Here is a 16,259-nt window from a genome sequence, read left to right as displayed (position 1 = left end):
AACTAGGATTCACATGTGTTTCACGTAACACTTTTTCAATTCATTCATCTGGTCACAGTGTTTTACCGCTACAGCAGGACCCGGCAATGCTTTTAATGCAATCGGCATTAAAAGCTGCCACGTCAGTGGAGAACTGCACGAGTACTCTCGCTCTCATTTCAGACAAGGGGATTTGAATTGCCTTCTAGCCGCTCTCGCTCACGCCGGGCGCCGTGGCGTGTGTCTGTAATGCCAGCTACAGGGGCAGGTTGAGGCTGGCGGATCGCTTGAGCACGGGAGCTCTGTGCTGCAACTGGCTGTGCCGATCGGGAGTCCGCACTTAGCACGGCATCGACATGGCATTTCTGGGGGAGCTCGTGAATGCCAGGTCGTCTAAGGAGGGGTGAACCGGCCCAGGTCGGGAACGGAGCAGGTCAAAACCCCCGTGTCGCACCAGTAGTGGGACTGCTCCTGTGAGCGGATGTTGCAGTGCATCCTTTGCAAAACAACGAAACCCAGCCTCCTTTTTTTTCTATTTATTTTTTGAAGTACATGCTGACTAACTGATCCATTCCAAACATATCAAAACGAAATCCCACCTAAACTACTTTCCTCATTTATAGCGACCGCTTCTCGATGAACATAGAAATGCTAGCCGCCAGTTAAAGAAGTCAGACGGCCCAAACAGGCAACAGCACACAGCTCGGAGACACGGCAAAATTACAGTGGTCTCGACAGGTACACCCAATAGAAAAACGTCTCCCATCTAACAGAACAGCTAGGTCTGCACTTCTTTGGAAACTCGGGGGACCACAACAGTGGCAGGCGCTGGCTCGTTGGTCTAGGGGTATGATTCTCGCTTAGGGTGCGAGAGGTCCCGGGTTCAAATCCCGGACGAGCCCGTTTTTAATTCTTTTGTATTACACTTTTCCAATTACTATGCATTGCCGATACGCACGCTCAAATTCCATGAACAACAATATCACAGCGACCAAGGGCTGATTGCACAATGGTTAAACGAGGACTGCAGTCTTTGTTGAGTCTGCAAAGCAACTGCTTATGCATTAAACACAATTCTGACGTAACAGACTATAAAACCATTCAGCATCGAGTTTCTGTAGTTTATACAGCACTGTTTATTTTGGTAACGCATGTGCTTGTTTTTTTTTTTATTTTTTTTATGTAGTTTAAAACAACCACAAAACTAGTGTAACAGATGGGCATTTTGTAGGTACAATTGTTTGTGTACATGTACAATCTAGCACTAGAACGGGTTAATTCATCTTTTCACACTGCACTAGATGCTGCTAATACATTACCTACCTCAAGCAAACCTCAAGCAAACGTCAAGCAAGCATTGGTGGTTCAGTGGTAGAATTCTCGCCTGCCACGCGGGAGGCCCGGGTTCGATTCCCGGCCAATGCAACCTTCTTTTTTACTTTATGTATACAATTACAGCCACACGCACCTGCCTTCAATCAGTAAAAAAAAAAAAAAAAATCTCCCCGTCGGGGAATTGAACCCCGGTCTCCCGCGTGACAGGCGGGGATACTGACCACTATACTAACGAGGAAGGCACACGCTCCCTGCCACTATGGCAACGCATTTAGTTGCAAAGCGTCTAAGTCAAAACTGCCTGCTGAGCTTAATGGTTTACGGATCGAAAACAGTATAGTACAAAACAATTAAAAAAAAAAAAACGGGCTCGTCCGGGATTTGAACCCGGGACCTCTCGCACCCAAAGCGAGAATCATACCCCTAGACCAACGAGCCAGCTTTCGGTTTTATCCGGCGGCCGACGCGTGATTCAGTCTCTGGCAGCAAAATAAGTGCAGCATGACCAGAGTCCCGTTCCGTCTGCCGGTGCGGAATGCTGCTGGCACCTCAGAGGAGGGGGGGCTTAATACTCGCCAACGCAACCTTCTTTATTTTTTGGCATTCTTATAGTGCTGCTTTTTTTTTTTTTTTTTTTTTTTAAATTCGCAGCACGAAAACTAGGATTCACATGTGTTTCACGTAACACTTTTTCAATTCATTCATCTGGTCACAGTGTTTTACCGCTACAGCAGGACCCGGCAATGCTTTTAATGCAATCGGCATTAAAAGCTGCCACGTCAGTGGAGAACTGCACGAGTACTCTCGCTCTCATTTCAGACAAGGGGATTTGAATTGCCTTCTAGCCGCTCTCGCTCACGCCGGGCGCCGTGGCGTGTGTCTGTAATGCCAGCTACAGGGGCAGGTTGAGGCTGGCGGATCGCTTGAGCACGGGAGCTCTGTGCTGCAACTGGCTGTGCCGATCGGGAGTCCGCACTTAGCACGGCATCGACATGGCATTTCTGGGGGAGCTCGTGAATGCCAGGTCGTCTAAGGAGGGGTGAACCGGCCCAGGTCGGGAACGGAGCAGGTCAAAACCCCCGTGTCGCACCAGTAGTGGGACTGCTCCTGTGAGCGGATGTTGCAGTGCATCCTTTGCAAAACAACGAAACCCAGCCTCCTTTTTTTTCTATTTATTTTTTGAAGTACATGCTGACTAACTGATCCATTCCAAACATATCAAAACGAAATCCCACCTAAACTACTTTCCTCATTTATAGCGACCGCTTCTCGATGAACATAGAAATGCTAGCCGCCAGTTAAAGAAGTCAGACGGCCCAAACAGGCAACAGCACACAGCTCGGAGACACGGCAAAATTACAGTGGTCTCGACAGGTACACCCAATAGAAAAACGTCTCCCATCTAACAGAACAGCTAGGTCTGCACTTCTTTGGAAACTCGGGGGACCACAACAGTGGCAGGCGCTGGCTCGTTGGTCTAGGGGTATGATTCTCGCTTAGGGTGCGAGAGGTCCCGGGTTCAAATCCCGGACGAGCCCGTTTTTAATTCTTTTGTATTACACTTTTCCAATTACTATGCATTGCCGATACGCACGCTCAAATTCCATGAACAACAATATCACAGCGACCAAGGGCTGATTGCACAATGGTTAAACGAGGACTGCAGTCTTTGTTGAGTCTGCAAAGCAACTGCTTATGCATTAAACACAATTCTGACGTAACAGACTATAAAACCATTCAGCATCGAGTTTCTGTAGTTTATACAGCACTGTTTATTTTGGTAACGCATGTGCTTGTTTTTTTTTTTTTTTTTTGGTATGTAGTTTAAAACAACCACAAAACTAGTGTAACAGATGGGCATTTTGTAGGTACAATTGTTTGTGTACATGTACAATCTAGCACTAGAACGGGTTAATTCATCTTTTCACACTGCACTAGATGCTGCTAATACATTACCTACCTCAAGCAAACCTCAAGCAAACGTCAAGCAAGCATTGGTGGTTCAGTGGTAGAATTCTCGCCTGCCACGCGGGAGGCCCGGGTTCGATTCCCGGCCAATGCAACCTTCTTTTTTACTTTATGTATACAATTACAGCCACACGCACCTGCCTTCAATCAGTAAAAAAAAAAAAAAAATCTCCCCGTCGGGGAATTGAATCCCGGTCTCCCGCGTGACAGGCGGGGATACTGACCACTATACTAACGAGGAAGGCACACGCTCCCTGCCACTATGGCAACGCATTTAGTTGCAAAGCGTCTAAGTCAAAACTGCCTGCTGAGCTTAATGGTTTACGGATCGAAAACAGTATAGTACAAAACAATTAAAAAAAAAAAAACGGGCTCGTCCGGGATTTGAACCCGGGACCTCTCGCACCCAAAGCGAGAATCATACCCCTAGACCAACGAGCCAGCTTTCGGTTTTATCCGGCGGCCGACGCGTGATTCAGTCTCTGGCAGCAAAATAAGTGCAGCATGACCAGAGTCCCGTTCCGTCTGCCGGTGCGGAATGCTGCTGGCACCTCAGAGGAGGGGGGGCTTAATACTCGCCAACGCAACCTTCTTTATTTTTTGGCATTCTTATAGTGCTGCTTTTTTTTTTTTTTTTTTTTTTTTTTTTTTTTTTTTATTTTTTAAATTCGCAGCACGAAAACTAGGATTCACATGTGTTTCACGTAACACTTTTTCAATTCATTCATCTGGTCACAGTGTTTTACCGCTACAGCAGGACCCGGCAATGCTTTTAATGCAATCGGCATTAAAAGCTGCCACGTCAGTGGAGAACTGCACGAGTACTCTCGCTCTCATTTCAGACAAGGGGATTTGAATTGCCTTCTAGCCGCTCTCGCTCACGCCGGGCGCCGTGGCGTGTGTCTGTAATGCCAGCTACAGGGGCAGGTTGAGGCTGGCGGATCGCTTGAGCACGGGAGCTCTGTGCTGCAACTGGCTGTGCCGATCGGGAGTCCGCACTTAGCACGGCATCGACATGGCATTTCTGGGGGAGCTCGTGAATGCCAGGTCGTCTAAGGAGGGGTGAACCGGCCCAGGTCGGGAACGGAGCAGGTCAAAACCCCCGTGTCGCACCAGTAGTGGGACTGCTCCTGTGAGCGGATGTTGCAGTGCATCCTTTGCAAAACAACGAAACCCAGCCTCCTTTTTTTTCTATTTATTTTTTGAAGTACATGCTGACTAACTGATCCATTCCAAACATATCAAAACGAAATCCCACCTAAACTACTTTCCTCATTTATAGCGACCGCTTCTCGATGAACATAGAAATGCTAGCCGCCAGTTAAAGAAGTCAGACGGCCCAAACAGGCAACAGCACACAGCTCGGAGACACGGCAAAATTACAGTGGTCTCGACAGGTACACCCAATAGAAAAACGTCTCCCATCTAACAGAACAGCTAGGTCTGCACTTCTTTGGAAACTCGGGGGACCACAACAGTGGCAGGCGCTGGCTCGTTGGTCTAGGGGTATGATTCTCGCTTAGGGTGCGAGAGGTCCCGGGTTCAAATCCCGGACGAGCCCGTTTTTAATTCTTTTGTATTACACTTTTCCAATTACTATGCATTGCCGATACGCACGCTCAAATTCCATGAACAACAATATCACAGCGACCAAGGGCTGATTGCACAATGGTTAAACGAGGACTGCAGTCTTTGTTGAGTCTGCAAAGCAACTGCTTATGCATTAAACACAATTCTGACGTAACAGACTATAAAACCATTCAGCATCGAGTTTCTGTAGTTTATACAGCACTGTTTATTTTGGTAACGCATGTGCTTGTTTTTTTTTTTTTTTTTTGGTATGTAGTTTAAAACAACCACAAAACTAGTGTAACAGATGGGCATTTTGTAGGTACAATTGTTTGTGTACATGTACAATCTAGCACTAGAACGGGTTAATTCATCTTTTCACACTGCACTAGATGCTGCTAATACATTACCTACCTCAAGCAAACCTCAAGCAAACGTCAAGCAAGCATTGGTGGTTCAGTGGTAGAATTCTCGCCTGCCACGCGGGAGGCCCGGGTTCGATTCCCGGCCAATGCAACCTTCTTTTTTACTTTATGTATACAATTACAGCCACACGCACCTGCCTTCAATCAGTAAAAAAAAAAAAAAAATCTCCCCGTCGGGGAATTGAACCCCGGTCTCCCGCGTGACAGGCGGGGATACTGACCACTATACTAACGAGGAAGGCACACGCTCCCTGCCACTATGGCAACGCATTTAGTTGCAAAGCGTCTAAGTCAAAACTGCCTGCTGAGCTTAATGGTTTACGGATCGAAAACAGTATAGTACAAAACAATTAAAAAAAAAAAAACGGGCTCGTCCGGGATTTGAACCCGGGACCTCTCGCACCCAAAGCGAGAATCATACCCCTAGACCAACGAGCCAGCTTTCGGTTTTATCCGGCGGCCGACGCGTGATTCAGTCTCTGGCAGCAAAATAAGTGCAGCATGACCAGAGTCCCGTTCCGTCTGCCGGTGCGGAATGCTGCTGGCACCTCAGAGGAGGGGGGGCTTAATACTCGCCAACGCAACCTTCTTTATTTTTTGGCATTCTTATAGTGCTGCTTTTTTTTTTTTTTTATTTTTTTTTTTTTTTTTTTATTTTTTAAATTCGCAGCACGAAAACTAGGATTCACATGTGTTTCACGTAACACTTTTTCAATTCATTCATCTGGTCACAGTGTTTTACCGCTACAGCAGGACCCGGCAATGCTTTTAATGCAATCGGCATTAAAAGCTGCCACGTCAGTGGAGAACTGCACGAGTACTCTCGCTCTCATTTCAGACAAGGGGATTTGAATTGCCTTCTAGCCGCTCTCGCTCACGCCGGGCGCCGTGGCGTGTGTCTGTAATGCCAGCTACAGGGGCAGGTTGAGGCTGGCGGATCGCTTGAGCACGGGAGCTCTGTGCTGCAACTGGCTGTGCCGATCGGGAGTCCGCACTTAGCACGGCATCGACATGGCATTTCTGGGGGAGCTCGTGAATGCCAGGTCGTCTAAGGAGGGGTGAACCGGCCCAGGTCGGGAACGGAGCAGGTCAAAACCCCCGTGTCGCACCAGTAGTGGGACTGCTCCTGTGAGCGGATGTTGCAGTGCATCCTTTGCAAAACAACGAAACCCAGCCTCCTTTTTTTTCTATTTATTTTTTGAAGTACATGCTGACTAACTGATCCATTCCAAACATATCAAAACGAAATCCCACCTAAACTACTTTCCTCATTTATAGCGACCGCTTCTCGATGAACATAGAAATGCTAGCCGCCAGTTAAAGAAGTCAGACGGCCCAAACAGGCAACAGCACACAGCTCGGAGACACGGCAAAATTACAGTGGTCTCGACAGGTACACCCAATAGAAAAACGTCTCCCATCTAACAGAACAGCTAGGTCTGCACTTCTTTGGAAACTCGGGGGACCACAACAGTGGCAGGCGCTGGCTCGTTGGTCTAGGGGTATGATTCTCGCTTAGGGTGCGAGAGGTCCCGGGTTCAAATCCCAGACGAGCCCGTTTTTAATTCTTTTGTATTACACTTTTCCAATTACTATGCATTGCCGATACGCACGCTCAAATTCCATGAACAACAATATCACAGCGACCAAGGGCTGATTGCACAATGGTTAAACGAGGACTGCAGTCTTTGTTGAGTCTGCAAAGCAACTGCTTATGCATTAAACACAATTCTGACGTAACAGACTATAAAACCATTCAGCATCGAGTTTCTGTAGTTTATACAGCACTGTTTATTTTGGTAACGCATGTGCTTGTTTTTTTTTTTTTTTTTTGGTATGTAGTTTAAAACAACCACAAAACTAGTGTAACAGATGGGCATTTTGTAGGTACAATTGTTTGTGTACATGTACAATCTAGCACTAGAACGGGTTAATTCATCTTTTCACACTGCACTAGATGCTGCTAATACATTACCTACCTCAAGCAAACCTCAAGCAAACGTCAAGCAAGCATTGGTGGTTCAGTGGTAGAATTCTCGCCTGCCACGCGGGAGGCCCGGGTTCGATTCCCGGCCAATGCAACCTTCTTTTTTACTTTATGTATACAATTACAGCCACACGCACCTGCCTTCAATCAGTAAAAAAAAAAAAAAAATCTCCCCGTCGGGGAATTGAACCCCGGTCTCCCGCGTGACAGGCGGGGATACTGACCACTATACTAACGAGGAAGGCACACGCTCCCTGCCACTATGGCAACGCATTTAGTTGCAAAGCGTCTAAGTCAAAACTGCCTGCTGAGCTTAATGGTTTACGGATCGAAAACAGTATAGTACAAAACAATTAAAAAAAAAAAAACGGGCTCGTCCGGGATTTGAACCCGGGACCTCTCGCACCCAAAGCGAGAATCATACCCCTAGACCAACGAGCCAGCTTTCGGTTTTATCCGGCGGCCGACGCGTGATTCAGTCTCTGGCAGCAAAATAAGTGCAGCATGACCAGAGTCCCGTTCCGTCTGCCGGTGCGGAATGCTGCTGGCACCTCAGAGGAGGGGGGGCTTAATACTCGCCAACGCAACCTTCTTTATTTTTTGGCATTCTTATAGTGCTGCTTTTTTTTTTTTTTTTTTTTTTTTTTTTTTTTTTATTTTTTAAATTCGCAGCACGAAAACTAGGATTCACATGTGTTTCACGTAACACTTTTTCAATTCATTCATCTGGTCACAGTGTTTTACCGCTACAGCAGGACCCGGCAATGCTTTTAATGCAATCGGCATTAAAAGCTGCCACGTCAGTGGAGAACTGCACGAGTACTCTCGCTCTCATTTCAGACAAGGGGATTTGAATTGCCTTCTAGCCGCTCTCGCTCACGCCGGGCGCCGTGGCGTGTGTCTGTAATGCCAGCTACAGGGGCAGGTTGAGGCTGGCGGATCGCTTGAGCACGGGAGCTCTGTGCTGCAACTGGCTGTGCCGATCGGGAGTCCGCACTTAGCACGGCATCGACATGGCATTTCTGGGGGAGCTCGTGAATGCCAGGTCGTCTAAGGAGGGGTGAACCGGCCCAGGTCGGGAACGGAGCAGGTCAAAACCCCCGTGTCGCACCAGTAGTGGGACTGCTCCTGTGAGCGGATGTTGCAGTGCATCCTTTGCAAAACAACGAAACCCAGCCTCCTTTTTTTTCTATTTATTTTTTGAAGTAAATGCTGACTAACTGATCCATTCCAAACATATCAAAACGAAATCCCACCTAAACTACTTTCCTCATTTATAGCGACCGCTTCTCGATGAACATAGAAATGCTAGCCGCCAGTTAAAGAAGTCAGACGGCCCAAACAGGCAACAGCACACAGCTCGGAGACACGGCAAAATTACAGTGGTCTCGACAGGTACACCCAATAGAAAAACGTCTCCCATCTAACAGAACAGCTAGGTCTGCACTTCTTTGGAAACTCGGGGGACCACAACAGTGGCAGGCGCTGGCTCGTTGGTCTAGGGGTATGATTCTCGCTTAGGGTGCGAGAGGTCCCGGGTTCAAATCCCGGACGAGCCCGTTTTTAATTCTTTTGTATTACACTTTTCCAATTACTATGCATTGCCGATACGCACGCTCAAATTCCATGAACAACAATATCACAGCGACCAAGGGCTGATTGCACAATGGTTAAACGAGGACTGCAGTCTTTGTTGAGTCTGCAAAGCAACTGCTTATGCATTAAACACAATTCTGACGTAACAGACTATAAAACCATTCAGCATCGAGTTTCTGTAGTTTATACAGCACTGTTTATTTTGGTAACGCATGTGCTTGTTTTTTTTGTTTTTTTTTGGTATGTAGTTTAAAACAACCACAAAACTAGTGTAACAGATGGGCATTTTGTAGGTACAATTGTTTGTGTACATGTACAATCTAGCACTAGAACGGGTTAATTCATCTTTTCACACTGCACTAGATGCTGCTAATACATTACCTACCTCAAGCAAACCTCAAGCAAACGTCAAGCAAGCATTGGTGGTTCAGTGGTAGAATTCTCGCCTGCCACGCGGGAGGCCCGGGTTCGATTCCCGGCCAATGCAACCTTCTTTTTTACTTTATGTATACAATTACAGCCACACGCACCTGCCTTCAATCAGTAAAAAAAAAAAAAAAATCTCCCCGTCGGGGAATTGAATCCCGGTCTCCCGCGTGACAGGCGGGGATACTGACCACTATACTAACGAGGAAGGCACACGCTCCCTGCCACTATGGCAACGCATTTAGTTGCAAAGCGTCTAAGTCAAAACTGCCTGCTGAGCTTAATGGTTTACGGATCGAAAACAGTATAGTACAAAACAATTAAAAAAAAAAAAACGGGCTCGTCCGGGATTTGAACCCGGGACCTCTCGCACCCAAAGCGAGAATCATACCCCTAGACCAACGAGCCAGCTTTCGGTTTTATCCGGCGGCCGACGCGTGATTCAGTCTCTGGCAGCAAAATAAGTGCAGCATGACCAGAGTCCCGTTCCGTCTGCCGGTGCGGAATGCTGCTGGCACCTCAGAGGAGGGGGGGCTTAATACTCGCCAACGCAACCTTCTTTATTTTTTGGCATTCTTATAGTGCTGCTTTTTTTTTTTTTTTTTTTTTTTTTTTTTTTTTTTATTTTTTAAATTCGCAGCACGAAAACTAGGATTCACATGTGTTTCACGTAACACTTTTTCAATTCATTCATCTGGTCACAGTGTTTTACCGCTACAGCAGGACCCGGCAATGCTTTTAATGCAATCGGCATTAAAAGCTGCCACGTCAGTGGAGAACTGCACGAGTACTCTCGCTCTCATTTCAGACAAGGGGATTTGAATTGCCTTCTAGCCGCTCTCGCTCACGCCGGGCGCCGTGGCGTGTGTCTGTAATGCCAGCTACAGGGGCAGGTTGAGGCTGGCGGATCGCTTGAGCACGGGAGCTCTGTGCTGCAACTGGCTGTGCCGATCGGGAGTCCGCACTTAGCACGGCATCGACATGGCATTTCTGGGGGAGCTCGTGAATGCCAGGTCGTCTAAGGAGGGGTGAACCGGCCCAGGTCGGGAACGGAGCAGGTCAAAACCCCCGTGTCGCACCAGTAGTGGGACTGCTCCTGTGAGCGGATGTTGCAGTGCATCCTTTGCAAAACAACGAAACCCAGCCTCCTTTTTTTTCTATTTATTTTTTGAAGTACATGCTGACTAACTGATCCATTCCAAACATATCAAAACGAAATCCCACCTAAACTACTTTCCTCATTTATAGCGACCGCTTCTCGATGAACATAGAAATGCTAGCCGCCAGTTAAAGAAGTCAGACGGCCCAAACAGGCAACAGCACACAGCTCGGAGACACGGCAAAATTACAGTGGTCTCGACAGGTACACCCAATAGAAAAACGTCTCCCATCTAACAGAACAGCTAGGTCTGCACTTCTTTGGAAACTCGGGGAACCACAACAGTGGCAGGCGCTGGCTCGTTGGTCTAGGGGTATGATTCTCGCTTAGGGTGCGAGAGGTCCCGGGTTTAAATCCCGGACGAGCCCGTTTTTAATTCTTTTGTATTACACTTTTCCAATTACTATGCATTGCCGATACGCACGCTCAAAATCCATGAACAACAATATCACAGCGACCAAGGGCTGATTGCACAATGGTTAAACGAGGACTGCAGTCTTTGTTGAGTCTGCAAAGCAACTGCTTATGCATTAAACACAATTCTGACGTAACAGACTATAAAACCATTCAGCATCGAGTTTCTGTAGTTTATACAGCACTGTTTATTTTGGTAACGCATGTGCTTGTTTTTTTTTTTTTTTTTTGGTATGTAGTTTAAAACAACCACAAAACTAGTGTAACAGATGGGCATTTTGTAGGTACAATTGTTTGTGTACATGTACAATCTAGCACTAGAACGGGTTAATTCATCTTTTCACACTGCACTAGATGCTGCTAATACCTCAAGCAAACCTCAAGCAAACGTCAAGCAAGCATTGGTGGTTCAGTGGTAGAATTCTCGCCTGCCACGCGGGAGGCCCGGGTTCGATTCCCGGCCAATGCAACCTTCTTTTTTACTTTATGTATACAATTACAGCCACACGCACCTGCCTTCAATCAGTAAAAAAAAAAAAAAAATCTCCCCGTCGGGGAATTGAACCCCGGTCTCCCGCGTGACAGGCGGGGATACTGACCACTATACTAACGAGGAAGGCACACGCTCCCTGCCACTATGGCAACGCATTTAGTTGCAAAGCGTCTAAGTCAAAACTGCCTGCTGAGCTTAATGGTTTACGGATCGAAAACAGTATAGTACAAAACAATTAAAAAAAAAAAAACGGGCTCGTCCGGGATTTGAACCCGGGACCTCTCGCACCCAAAGCGAGAATCATACCCCTAGACCAACGAGCCAGCTTTCGGTTTTATCCAGCGGCCGACGCGTGATTCAGTCTCTGGCAGCAAAATAAGTGCAGCATGACCAGAGTCCCGTTCCGTCTGCCGGTGCGGAATGCTGCTGGCACCTCAGAGGAGGGGGGGGCTTAATACTCGCCAACGCAACCTTCTTTATTTTTTGGCATTCTTATAGTGCTGCTTTTTTTTTTTTTTTTTTTTTTTTTTTTTTTTTTTTTTTTAAATTCGCAGCACGAAAACTAGGATTCACATGTGTTTCACGTAACACTTTTTCAATTCATTCATCTGGTCACAGTGTTTTACCGCTACAGCAGGACCCGGCAATGCTTTTAATGCAATCGGCATTAAAAGCTGCCACGTCAGTGGAGAACTGCACGAGTACTCTCGCTCTCATTTCAGACAAGGGGATTTGAATTGCCTTCTAGCCGCTCTCGCTCACGCCGGGCGCCGTGGCGTGTGTCTGTAATGCCAGCTACAGGGGCAGGTTGAGGCTGGCGGATCGCTTGAGCACGGGAGCTCTGTGCTGCAACTGGCTGTGCCGATCGGGAGTCCGCACTTAGCACGGCATCGACATGGCATTTCTGGGGGAGCTCGTGAATGCCAGGTCGTCTAAGGAGGGGTGAACCGGCCCAGGTCGGGAACGGAGCAGGTCAAAACCCCCGTGTCGCACCAGTAGTGGGACTGCTCCTGTGAGCGGATGTTGCAGTGCATCCTTTGCAAAACAACGAAACCCAGCCTCCTTTTTTTTCTATTTATTTTTTGAAGTACATGCTGACTAACTGATCCATTCCAAACATATCAAAACGAAATCCCACCTAAACTACTTTCCTCATTTATAGCGACCGCTTCTCGATGAACATAGAAATGCTAGCCGCCAGTTAAAGAAGTCAGACGGCCCAAACAGGCAACAGCACACAGCTCGGAGACACGGCAAAATTACAGTGGTCTCGACAGGTACACCCAATAGAAAAACGTCTCCCATCTAACAGAACAGCTAGGTCTGCACTTCTTTGGAAACTCGGGGGACCACAACAGTGGCAGGCGCTGGCTCGTTGGTCTAGGGGTATGATTCTCGCTTAGGGTGCGAGAGGTCCCGGGTTCAAATCCCGGACGAGGCCGTTTTTAGTTCTTTTGTATTACACTTTTCCAATTACTATGCATTGCCGATACGCACGCTCAAATTCCATGAACAACAATATCACAGCGACCAAGGGCTGATTGCACAATGGTTAAACGAGGACTGCAGTCTTTGTTGAGTCTGCAAAGCAACTGCTTATGCATTAAACACAATTCTGACGTAACAGACTATAAAACCATTCAGCATCGAGTTTCTGTAGTTTATACAGCACTGTTTATTTTGGTAACGCATGTGCTTGTTTTTTTTTTTTTTTTTTGGTATGTAGTTTAAAACAACCACAAAACTAGTGTAACAGATGGGCATTTTGTAGGTACAATTGTTTGTGTACATGTACAATCTAGCACTAGAACGGGTTAATTCATCTTTTCACACTGCACTAGATGCTGCTAATACATTACCTACCTCAAGCAAACCTCAAGCAAACGTCAAGCAAGCATTGGTGGTTCAGTGGTAGAATTCTCGCCTGCCACGCGGGAGGCCCGGGTTCGATTCCCGGCCAATGCAACCTTCTTTTTTACTTTATGTATACAATTACAGCCACACGCACCTGCCTTCAATCAGTAAAAAAAAAAAAAAAATCTCCCCGTCGGGGAATTGAACCCCGGTCTCCCGCGTGACAGGCGGGGATACTGACCACTATACTAACGAGGAAGGCACACGCTCCCTGCCACTATGGCAACGCATTTAGTTGCAAAGCGTCTAAGTCAAAACTGCCTGCTGAGCTTAATGGTTTACGGATCGAAAACAGTATAGTACAAAACAATTAAAAAAAAAAAAACGGGCTCGTCCGGGATTTGAACCCGGGACCTCTCGCACCCAAAGCGAGAATCATACCCCTAGACCAACGAGCCAGCTTTCGGTTTTATCCGGCGGCCGACGCGTGATTCAGTCTCTGGCAGCAAAATAAGTGCAGCATGACCAGAGTCCCGTTCCGTCTGCCGGTGCGGAATGCTGCTGGCACCTCAGAGGAGGGGGGGCTTAATACTCGCCAACGCAACCTTCTTTATTTTTTGGCATTCTTATAGTGCTGCTTTTTTTTTTTTTTTTTTTTTTTTTTTTTTTTTTTTTTTTTTTTTAAATTCGCAGCACGAAAACTAGGATTCACATGTGTTTCACGTAACACTTTTTCAATTCATTCATCTGGTCACAGTGTTTTACCGCTACAGCAGGACCCGGCAATGCTTTTAATGCAATCGGCATTAAAAGCTGCCACGTCAGTGGAGAACTGCACGAGTACTCTCGCTCTCATTTCAGACAAGGGGATTTGAATTGCCTTCTAGCCGCTCTCGCTCACGCCGGGCGCCGTGGCGTGTGTCTGTAATGCCAGCTACAGGGGCAGGTTGAGGCTGGCGGATCGCTTGAGCACGGGAGCTCTGTGCTGCAACTGGCTGTGCCGATCGGGAGTCCGCACTTAGCACGGCATCGACATGGCATTTCTGGGGGAGCTCGTGAATGCCAGGTCGTCTAAGGAGGGGTGAACCGGCCCAGGTCGGGAACGGAGCAGGTCAAAACCCCCGTGTCGCACCAGTAGTGGGACTGCTCCTGTGAGCGGATGTTGCAGTGCATCCTTTGCAAAACAACGAAACCCAGCCTCCTTTTTTTTCTATTTATTTTTTGAAGTACATGCTGACTAACTGATCCATTCCAAACATATCAAAACGAAATCCCACCTAAACTACTTTCCTCATTTATAGCGACCGCTTCTCGATGAACATAGAAATGCTAGCCGCCAGTTAAAGAAGTCAGACGGCCCAAACAGGCAACAGCACACAGCTCGGAGACACGGCAAAATTACAGTGGTCTCGACAGGTACACCCAATAGAAAAACGTCTCCCATCTAACAGAACAGCTAGGTCTGCACTTCTTTGGAAACTCGGGGGACCACAACAGTGGCAGGCGCTGGCTCGTTGGTCTAGGGGTATGATTCTCGCTTAGGGTGCGAGAGGTCCCGGGTTCAAATCCCGGACGAGCCCGTTTTTAATTCTTTTGTATTACACTTTTCCAATTACTATGCATTGCCGATACGCACGCTCAAATTCCATGAACAACAATATCACAGCGACCAAGGGCTGATTGCACAATGGTTAAACGAGGACTGCAGTCTTTGTTGAGTCTGCAAAGCAACTGCTTATGCATTAAACACAATTCTGACGTAACAGACTATAAAACCATTCAGCATCGAGTTTCTGTAGTTTATACAGCACTGTTTATTTTGGTAACGCATGTGCTTGTTTTTTTTTTTTTTTTTGGTATGTAGTTTAAAACAACCACAAAACTAGTGTAACAGATGGGCATTTTGTAGGTACAATTGTTTGTGTACATGTACAATCTAGCACTAGAACGGGTTAATTCATCTTTTCACACTGCACTAGATGCTGCTAATACATTACCTACCTCAAGCAAACCTCAAGCAAACGTCAAGCAAGCATTGGTGGTTCAGTGGTAGAATTCTCGCCTGCCACTCGGGAGGCCCGGGTTCGATTCCCGGCCAATGCAACCTTCTTTTTTACTTTATGTATACAATTACAGCCACACGCACCTGCCTTCAATCAGTAAAAAAAAAAAAAAAATCTCCCCGTCGGGGAATTGAACCCCGGTCTCCCGCGTGACAGGCGGGGATACTGACCACTATACTAACGAGGAAGGCACACGCTCCCTGCCACTATGGCAACGCATTTAGTTGCAAAGCGTCTAAGTCAAAACTGCCTGCTGAGCTTAATGGTTTACGGATCGAAAACAGTATAGTACAAAACAATTAAAAAAAAAAAAACGGGCTCGTCCGGGATTTGAACCCGGGACCTCTCGCACCCAAAGCGAGAATCATACCCCTAGACCAACGAGCCAGCTTTCGGTTTTATCCGGCGGCCGACGCGTGATTCAGTCTCTGGCAGCAAAATAAGTGCAGCATGACCAGAGTCCCGTTCCGTCTGCCGGTGCGGAATGCTGCTGGCACCTCAGAGGAGGGGGGGCTTAATACTCGCCAACGCAACCTTCTTTATTTTTTGGCATTCTTATAGTGCTGCTTTTTTTTTTTTTTTTTTTTTTTTTTTTTAAATTCGCAGCACGAAAACTAGGATTCACATGTGTTTCACGTAACACTTTTTCAATTCATTCATCTGGTCACAGTGTTTTACCGCTACAGCAGGACCCGGCAATGCTTTTAATGCAATCGGCATTAAAAGCTGCCACGTCAGTGGAGAACTGCACGAGTACTCTCGCTCTCATTTCAGACAAGGGGATTTGAATTGCCTTCTAGCCGCTCTCGCTCACGCCGGGCGCCGTGGCGTGTGTCTGTAATGCCAGCTACAGGGGCAGGTTGAGGCTGGCGGATCGCTTGAGCACGGGAGCTCTGTGCTGCAACTGGCTGTGCCGATCGGGAGTCCGCACTTAGCACGGCATCGACATGGCATTTCTGGGGGAGCTCGTGAATGCCAGGTCGTCTAAGGA

At 47.1% G+C, this 16,259-nt stretch overlaps 30 non-coding genes across 30 annotated transcripts; 16 read left to right on the top strand and 14 right to left on the bottom strand.

The window, feature by feature from the left end:
• Nucleotides 1–809: 809 nt before the first annotated feature.
• Nucleotides 810–881, top strand: trnap-agg (transfer RNA proline (anticodon AGG)). The gene has a single exon. It is a non-coding gene; the product is annotated as a tRNA-Pro (tRNA).
• A 452-nt stretch (nt 882–1,333) lies between these two features.
• Nucleotides 1,334–1,404, top strand: trnag-gcc (transfer RNA glycine (anticodon GCC)). Its single transcript has one exon. It is a non-coding gene; the product is annotated as a tRNA-Gly (tRNA).
• A 76-nt stretch (nt 1,405–1,480) lies between these two features.
• trnad-guc (transfer RNA aspartic acid (anticodon GUC)) lies at nt 1,481–1,552 on the bottom strand. Its single transcript has one exon. It is a non-coding gene; the product is annotated as a tRNA-Asp (tRNA).
• A 128-nt stretch (nt 1,553–1,680) lies between these two features.
• trnap-ugg (transfer RNA proline (anticodon UGG)) lies at nt 1,681–1,752 on the bottom strand. The gene has a single exon. It is a non-coding gene; the product is annotated as a tRNA-Pro (tRNA).
• Nucleotides 1,753–2,780: 1,028 nt separating this feature from the next.
• Nucleotides 2,781–2,852, top strand: trnap-agg (transfer RNA proline (anticodon AGG)). The gene has a single exon. It is a non-coding gene; the product is annotated as a tRNA-Pro (tRNA).
• Nucleotides 2,853–3,305: 453 nt separating this feature from the next.
• On the top strand, nt 3,306–3,376 carry trnag-gcc (transfer RNA glycine (anticodon GCC)). The gene has a single exon. It is a non-coding gene; the product is annotated as a tRNA-Gly (tRNA).
• A 275-nt stretch (nt 3,377–3,651) lies between these two features.
• Nucleotides 3,652–3,723, bottom strand: trnap-ugg (transfer RNA proline (anticodon UGG)). Its single transcript has one exon. It is a non-coding gene; the product is annotated as a tRNA-Pro (tRNA).
• Nucleotides 3,724–4,771: 1,048 nt separating this feature from the next.
• On the top strand, nt 4,772–4,843 carry trnap-agg (transfer RNA proline (anticodon AGG)). Its single transcript has one exon. It is a non-coding gene; the product is annotated as a tRNA-Pro (tRNA).
• A 453-nt stretch (nt 4,844–5,296) lies between these two features.
• trnag-gcc (transfer RNA glycine (anticodon GCC)) lies at nt 5,297–5,367 on the top strand. The gene has a single exon. It is a non-coding gene; the product is annotated as a tRNA-Gly (tRNA).
• A 75-nt stretch (nt 5,368–5,442) lies between these two features.
• Nucleotides 5,443–5,514, bottom strand: trnad-guc (transfer RNA aspartic acid (anticodon GUC)). The gene has a single exon. It is a non-coding gene; the product is annotated as a tRNA-Asp (tRNA).
• Nucleotides 5,515–5,642: 128 nt separating this feature from the next.
• trnap-ugg (transfer RNA proline (anticodon UGG)) lies at nt 5,643–5,714 on the bottom strand. Its single transcript has one exon. It is a non-coding gene; the product is annotated as a tRNA-Pro (tRNA).
• A 1,047-nt stretch (nt 5,715–6,761) lies between these two features.
• Nucleotides 6,762–6,833, top strand: trnap-agg (transfer RNA proline (anticodon AGG)). The gene has a single exon. It is a non-coding gene; the product is annotated as a tRNA-Pro (tRNA).
• A 453-nt stretch (nt 6,834–7,286) lies between these two features.
• Nucleotides 7,287–7,357, top strand: trnag-gcc (transfer RNA glycine (anticodon GCC)). Its single transcript has one exon. It is a non-coding gene; the product is annotated as a tRNA-Gly (tRNA).
• Nucleotides 7,358–7,432: 75 nt separating this feature from the next.
• trnad-guc (transfer RNA aspartic acid (anticodon GUC)) lies at nt 7,433–7,504 on the bottom strand. The gene has a single exon. It is a non-coding gene; the product is annotated as a tRNA-Asp (tRNA).
• A 128-nt stretch (nt 7,505–7,632) lies between these two features.
• trnap-ugg (transfer RNA proline (anticodon UGG)) lies at nt 7,633–7,704 on the bottom strand. The gene has a single exon. It is a non-coding gene; the product is annotated as a tRNA-Pro (tRNA).
• A 1,046-nt stretch (nt 7,705–8,750) lies between these two features.
• On the top strand, nt 8,751–8,822 carry trnap-agg (transfer RNA proline (anticodon AGG)). Its single transcript has one exon. It is a non-coding gene; the product is annotated as a tRNA-Pro (tRNA).
• Nucleotides 8,823–9,275: 453 nt separating this feature from the next.
• Nucleotides 9,276–9,346, top strand: trnag-gcc (transfer RNA glycine (anticodon GCC)). Its single transcript has one exon. It is a non-coding gene; the product is annotated as a tRNA-Gly (tRNA).
• Nucleotides 9,347–9,621: 275 nt separating this feature from the next.
• Nucleotides 9,622–9,693, bottom strand: trnap-ugg (transfer RNA proline (anticodon UGG)). The gene has a single exon. It is a non-coding gene; the product is annotated as a tRNA-Pro (tRNA).
• A 1,047-nt stretch (nt 9,694–10,740) lies between these two features.
• On the top strand, nt 10,741–10,812 carry trnap-agg (transfer RNA proline (anticodon AGG)). The gene has a single exon. It is a non-coding gene; the product is annotated as a tRNA-Pro (tRNA).
• Nucleotides 10,813–11,256: 444 nt separating this feature from the next.
• trnag-gcc (transfer RNA glycine (anticodon GCC)) lies at nt 11,257–11,327 on the top strand. Its single transcript has one exon. It is a non-coding gene; the product is annotated as a tRNA-Gly (tRNA).
• Nucleotides 11,328–11,402: 75 nt separating this feature from the next.
• trnad-guc (transfer RNA aspartic acid (anticodon GUC)) lies at nt 11,403–11,474 on the bottom strand. The gene has a single exon. It is a non-coding gene; the product is annotated as a tRNA-Asp (tRNA).
• Nucleotides 11,475–11,602: 128 nt separating this feature from the next.
• trnap-ugg (transfer RNA proline (anticodon UGG)) lies at nt 11,603–11,674 on the bottom strand. Its single transcript has one exon. It is a non-coding gene; the product is annotated as a tRNA-Pro (tRNA).
• Nucleotides 11,675–12,720: 1,046 nt separating this feature from the next.
• On the top strand, nt 12,721–12,793 carry trnap-agg (transfer RNA proline (anticodon AGG)). Its single transcript has one exon. It is a non-coding gene; the product is annotated as a tRNA-Pro (tRNA).
• Nucleotides 12,794–13,245: 452 nt separating this feature from the next.
• Nucleotides 13,246–13,316, top strand: trnag-gcc (transfer RNA glycine (anticodon GCC)). Its single transcript has one exon. It is a non-coding gene; the product is annotated as a tRNA-Gly (tRNA).
• Nucleotides 13,317–13,391: 75 nt separating this feature from the next.
• Nucleotides 13,392–13,463, bottom strand: trnad-guc (transfer RNA aspartic acid (anticodon GUC)). The gene has a single exon. It is a non-coding gene; the product is annotated as a tRNA-Asp (tRNA).
• A 128-nt stretch (nt 13,464–13,591) lies between these two features.
• Nucleotides 13,592–13,663, bottom strand: trnap-ugg (transfer RNA proline (anticodon UGG)). Its single transcript has one exon. It is a non-coding gene; the product is annotated as a tRNA-Pro (tRNA).
• A 1,050-nt stretch (nt 13,664–14,713) lies between these two features.
• Nucleotides 14,714–14,785, top strand: trnap-agg (transfer RNA proline (anticodon AGG)). The gene has a single exon. It is a non-coding gene; the product is annotated as a tRNA-Pro (tRNA).
• Nucleotides 14,786–15,237: 452 nt separating this feature from the next.
• On the top strand, nt 15,238–15,308 carry trnag-gcc (transfer RNA glycine (anticodon GCC)). Its single transcript has one exon. It is a non-coding gene; the product is annotated as a tRNA-Gly (tRNA).
• A 75-nt stretch (nt 15,309–15,383) lies between these two features.
• On the bottom strand, nt 15,384–15,455 carry trnad-guc (transfer RNA aspartic acid (anticodon GUC)). Its single transcript has one exon. It is a non-coding gene; the product is annotated as a tRNA-Asp (tRNA).
• A 128-nt stretch (nt 15,456–15,583) lies between these two features.
• Nucleotides 15,584–15,655, bottom strand: trnap-ugg (transfer RNA proline (anticodon UGG)). Its single transcript has one exon. It is a non-coding gene; the product is annotated as a tRNA-Pro (tRNA).
• Nucleotides 15,656–16,259: the final 604 nt, after the last annotated feature.

The sequence above is a fragment of the Acipenser ruthenus genome, chromosome 55, assembly GCF_902713425.1.
Source record: "Acipenser ruthenus chromosome 55, fAciRut3.2 maternal haplotype, whole genome shotgun sequence".
NCBI lineage: Eukaryota > Metazoa > Chordata > Actinopteri > Acipenseriformes > Acipenseridae > Acipenser > Acipenser ruthenus.
Note: the sequence above shows the minus strand (reverse complement) of the source record. Positions and strands in the feature narration are given on the sequence as shown.